This window comes from Myotis brandtii, unplaced genomic scaffold (assembly GCF_000412655.1).
Source record: "Myotis brandtii unplaced genomic scaffold, ASM41265v1 scaffold561, whole genome shotgun sequence".
Lineage (NCBI taxonomy): Eukaryota > Metazoa > Chordata > Mammalia > Chiroptera > Vespertilionidae > Myotis > Myotis brandtii.
This window is the reverse complement of record NW_005370085.1, coordinates 1,055,520-1,060,756: the sequence shown is the minus strand read 5'-3', so window position 1 is coordinate 1,060,756 and position 5,237 is coordinate 1,055,520. Positions and strand designations below refer to the sequence as shown.

General features: G+C 49.6%; 1 long non-coding RNA gene across 1 annotated transcript in view; it reads right to left on the bottom strand.

Annotated features, from left to right (window-relative positions):
- The window catches only part of LOC102256136, an 8,560-nt gene extending 3,329 nt beyond the window's left edge, over positions 1-5,231 (bottom strand). The window contains exons 1-2 of the long non-coding RNA XR_001364479.1: positions 4,890-5,231; positions 391-472 (exon numbers count right to left, since the gene is read on the bottom strand). This is a non-coding gene — a long non-coding RNA (uncharacterized LOC102256136). The remainder of the gene's footprint in view (positions 1-390; positions 473-4,889) is intronic.
- Between the last annotated feature and the right edge of the window lie 6 nt (positions 5,232-5,237).

The window sequence follows — 5,237 nt, the reverse complement described above, 5'->3', positions numbered from 1 at the left end:
GTGACCCCTTTGGGGGTCGAACGACCCTTTCACAGGGGTCGCCTCTAAAACCATCGGAAAACACATCTATAATTACATATTGTTTTTGTGATTAATCACTATGCTTTAATTATGTTCAATTTGTAACAATGAAAATACATCCTGCATATCAGATATTTACATTCCGATTCATAACAGTAGCAAAATGACAGTTATGAAGTAGCAACGAAAATAATTTTATGGTTGGGGGTCACCACAACATGAGGAACTGTATTAAAGGGTTGAGAACCCTTAGGGAGGTTGAGAACCACTGAGCTAGGGCAATGACAACAACCCTATGACAGGTCTCTATCCCCACTCCCCAGCTGAGGAAGTGGGACTGGACTCAGGAAAAGTTAATAAGTGACTTACCTAGCACCTGCTACTCAACCACTCTAGTCCTGAAGACGGTTAACGGTTAACTCCATTGCATTATCAAAGCCAGGAGCAATATCTATGGAACAGATTGAAAAAACAAAACGTTAAAAACAATGTATTGGTTACATGGTTTGAGTCTTTTCCTTGGCTAGTATCAAAATGACCCGTAACTGCAATTGGTCCTTCCTTGCATGTGACTAGTGGCTGCTCTTTCCAGCCCTTTATCCACGGGTGGGGTTCCTGTCTCATAACCAAGGTGTTTAGCTGGGCCCAGTATACTGGGTTTGCTGCACCCACCGTGTCCCAGAAGCCTCTGGAGTTTTTGTTTTTTGAGCAAAAGTAAAGGTAAAGGTTTATTACAGAACAGCTTCCTGCCACAGGGAGGAGACGCAAGCGGGTTGCCCGGCCCTGGAGTTCCTCACATTCAAATTCAAATCTTGCTGCCTGGGAACTATTTCAAATCTTTGGACAGAATATTAAAGTCTTTCCTGTTTTCATCCTCTTTACTTGATAAAATAGCCAAAGGCTATAGAGCAGTGGTTCTCAACCTTCTGGCCCTTTAAATACAGTTCCTCATGTTGTGACCCAACCATAAAATTATTTTCGTTGCTACTTCATAACTGGAATGTTGCTACTCTGATGAATCGTCATGTAAATATCTGATATGCAGGATGGTCTTAGGCGACCCCTGTGAAAGGGTCGTTCGACCGCCAAAGCGGTCGCGACCCACAGGTTGAGAACTGCTGCTATAAAGGAAGTAGAAGTAGAATTGTATGGATGGTCAGACTTTGAGACAAGATTTCAGAACCTGGTGGAGAGCAGGGCTGGTGGTTCATCCCCTTTGGCTTTCCACCCAGTCACTGGTACCAATGAGCTCGTGCCTCTGGCATCAGCAGGGACTGTGGCTCCAGAGCCCACCTGCCCCTGGCTCCCTCCTCCTCCCTCTTCCCTAGTACCAACTGAGAATTTTCCATCTGTTCACAGGCCCAAGGCAGCTGGAGAACTGCTACACGAAGAAGGTTCTGGCTCCAAGGAAACATTTGCCTGGGCCCCTCCTGGCTCACAGGCCTGGCAGCCACAGCATCTCTGCTGTTTGTTTACTCTGCTGGTGTCTGAGGGAGGGATGCCTTGCCAGGAGGCCTCAGGGGGTGGCACATCTTGGCAAATGCACCACAGCTGAGTTCTGGTCCCAGCCTTTCTGATGCAGTGCGCTCAGAGGTGACTAGAACTCGGGTGCTAAGCTTCTGTTAACAATTTCCAAGACCAGATAGATTCTGGAACCCTAATGATTATCGACAGTGGAGGGATCTCCAATACTAAGCCACCTGCCAAGGACCCCTTGCTCCTGGTCTCCGGTGACTGAAATGGTGGCTTTGTGATCAGATAGTGGTTGATCCAACATGTGATGAAAGAAAGGGGTCAAGTGAGGGACAGGTAGACACCAGCCATGAACCCCCTCACTTCAAAGTCCTACTTCTCTTCCCTGCCCTACTGCTCTCTGCTCAGTGCCCAAGGTTCCCTCGTTAACCCTTCAGGTTTCCCTGCTGAACACGCCCCTTTTGCAGCTAGGTTAGTGTCACTGGTTAGGTTGGAGTTAAATAGATGATCCAGCCCTAGCCGTTTTGGCTCAGTGGATAGAGGGTTGGCCTGCGAACTGAAAGGTCCCAGGTTCGATTCCAGTCAAAGGCACATACCCGGGTTGTGGGCTTGATCCCCAGTAGGGGGCGTGCAGGAGGCAGCCAATCAATGATTCTCTATCATCATTGATGTTTCTCTGCCTCTCCCTTCCTCTCTGAAATCAATCAATAAATAAAAAAGAATGATCTAGTAGACCTAGGAAACATTAACCTCCACTCATTACCTGTGGCTGTAATTGAGTTCCTAGAGAATATGCCTATTTCCTTCATCTCAAAATCCTCTCTCCTTATGCACGGCTTATAGACCCCTCTGTGCATTACTTTTCTAAATATGTTACTTCTCTTCCCTGCCCTACTGCTCTCTGCTCAGTGCTCAAGGTTCCCTCGTTAACCCTTCCAGGTTTCCCTGCTGAACACGCCCCTTTTGCAGCTAGGTTAGTGTCACTGGTTAGGTTGGAGTTAAATAGATGATCCAGCCCTAGCCGATTTGGCTCAGTGGATAGAGCGTTGGCCTGCAGACTGAAAGGTCCCAGGTTTGATTCCAGTCAAAGGCACATACCCGGGTTGTGGGCTTGATCCCCAGTAGGGGGCGTGCAGGAGGAAGCCGATCAATGATTCTCTATCATCATTGATGTTTCTATCTTTCTCTGCCTTTCCCTTCCTCTCTGAAATTAAAAAAAAAAAAAAAATGATCTAGTAGGCCTAGGAAACATTAATCTCCACTCATTACCTGTGGCTGTAATTGGTTGAATTCCTAGAGAATATGCCTATTTCCTTCATCTCAAAATCCTCTCTCCTTATGCACGGCTTATAGACCCCTCTGTGCATTACTTTTCTAAATATATCAATGATGTAGAAACTCTTGCTGAAATTGACATTTGCCTCTCTCGTTGTCCTATATGGTGCTTCCCTTCAAAGTTATTAGATCCTGTATTGAAATCTATGGTGTAGTGGATGGAGTATTGGAACCCAAGAGACCTGGCTGAGCTGGTTCTAGACACGCTTGGGCTACTAACTAGCAGTGTGACTGGGGCACATCACTTCTGGAGGCCTCACTTCCCTCATCTGAAAAAAAATTTTTTTATTTTTTATTTTATTTATTTTTTAATTTCAGAGAGAGGAAGGGAGAGGGAGAGAGGGATGGAAATATCAATGATGACAGAAAATCATCATTGATCGGCTCCTCTTACACGCCCCCTACGGGAATTGAGCTCACAACCCGGGCATGTGCCCTGACTGGGAATTGAACCGTGACCTCCTGATTCATAGGTCTATGCTCAACCATGAGCCATGCCAGCCGGGCTCATATGCAAAATTGATGATAGTACTTTCTCTTCCCATCCCAGAAGGCTGCCGGGAAAAGGTCAGTCACTCTGTATGGCAGTGGACATGGACATCCTACTCTCTGTGATAATATTGGTAACTCTGACCTACGTGGGGCCTGCTTTCACAAAAGAATTTTCTGTCTAGCTTTCTGAGACTAACTGTCTTCTGAGGAACCAGGAAGGCTGCAACTGGAAAAGCATCCCGGGTATGTAGACTATTGGGGGTCCTTTAGTCCCAGGCTTTGGGACGCAGCTCAAGGGCATGCATGCCTGTCTTCTTCCTTGAGGTACTGGATGTGGTGGGTGTCATGGTGAAGGTGATAGTTGTAAGAATTTTCTGTCTAGCTTTCTGAGACTAACTGTCTTCTGAGGAACCAGGAAGGCTGCAACTGGAAAAGCATCCCGGGTATGTAGACTATTGGGGGTCCTTTAGTCCCAGGCTTTGGGACGCAGCTCAAGGGCATGCATGCCTGTCTTCTTCCTTGAGGTACTGGATGTGGTGGGTGTCATGGTGAAGGTGATAGGAGTTGTGTTTGGGGCTATGCTTTTCAGACTTGATTTCACTGCCAGTCAGAGTTCCATGTGCTCAGAAGCTCCCTGAGTTACGGGAATGGGCAATGAACTTGGATTAGTTTTCAATTTTCTTTTTTAACAGTGGAACCTCTTTCGAAGTGCAATCTTACAGTAACAGAAAACATGTGGCAGCAGAGGTGACCAGACCTGGGCTGGGGCTCTGCCCACCTAGCAGTCCCCGAGGCAGCCATGAGGCACTTCTAGGCCGGCCCAGGGAGTGGTTTGAAAGCCAGGGTGCGTGTGCCGAATGTGCTGGCCTGAATTTCCACAGTGGCCCGCTCAGAACCACTGCTCTTAAGGTCAGAAGTCTCCCTGGCCCAGACTCAATGCTGGACTGGGGACTCTCTGGAGAGCCCCCCATTACCATGTTCCACCGCAGGTTTCCCCTCCTGTGGGGAGGATCACAACTTCATCCACTTTCAACTGAATTTTGAACCTTTCATCTGTTAAACAGGGAGTGAGCCCTACACTGTAGGACTCATTGTCAATATCTAAACCATGCTATAATAAAAGGCTAATATGCAAATCGACCGAACAGTGGAACGACCGGTTGCCATGACGCGCACTGACCACCAGGGGGCAGACGCTCAACGCAGGAGCTGCCCCCTGGTGGTCAGTGTGCTCCCACAGGGGGAGTAACACTCAGCCAGAAGCCGGGCTCATGGCTGGTGAGCACATAGGTGGCAGCACTAAGGATGTCCCACGGCCATCAGTCGGACATCCCCCGAGGGCTCCCGCACTGCGAGAGGGGCAGGCTGGGCTGAGGGGGGCCTCCCCCAGTGCACGAATTTTTTGCTGGGGCCTCCAGTATAAAATAGGTAAAGTAGGCGCTCAATGAGTGTAGTTTCCTGCTCCCCCCACCCCGCCAAAGCTAACCGGCTTCCCTCCAGGCTCTCCCAGCTTCCTCCACTGTTTCTCTCCTCACACTTGCAGCGCACACACCTCACTGAGCACCTACCACACTCCCTGGGGTATTTGCGCTGCTCACAGCAGGTCTGAGGAAATGCATCCATCCTGCTGCACCGCAGTCCAGGCCCTAAGAGAACGGTGCTTGCTGGGCTCGCAGCGGTCGCTCCACAGCTGATGGCTGCGCGCTAGCGCCGGCGGGGTCCCCCTGCCTCTCCCAGGGCTGTGCTCACAGACGTGAGGGAGTCTGGGTGCGGGGTGTCGGGCGAGGACTGAGGGGGTGACGCATCACCACAGAGGACACCCAGGACGGAGAAGTACTGTCTCTTGTGGCGAAATAACTGGGTCTCAGCTCCACACGAGCGGCCTCGGCCGAGCCGCCGGCTGGGGGACCGCCGGT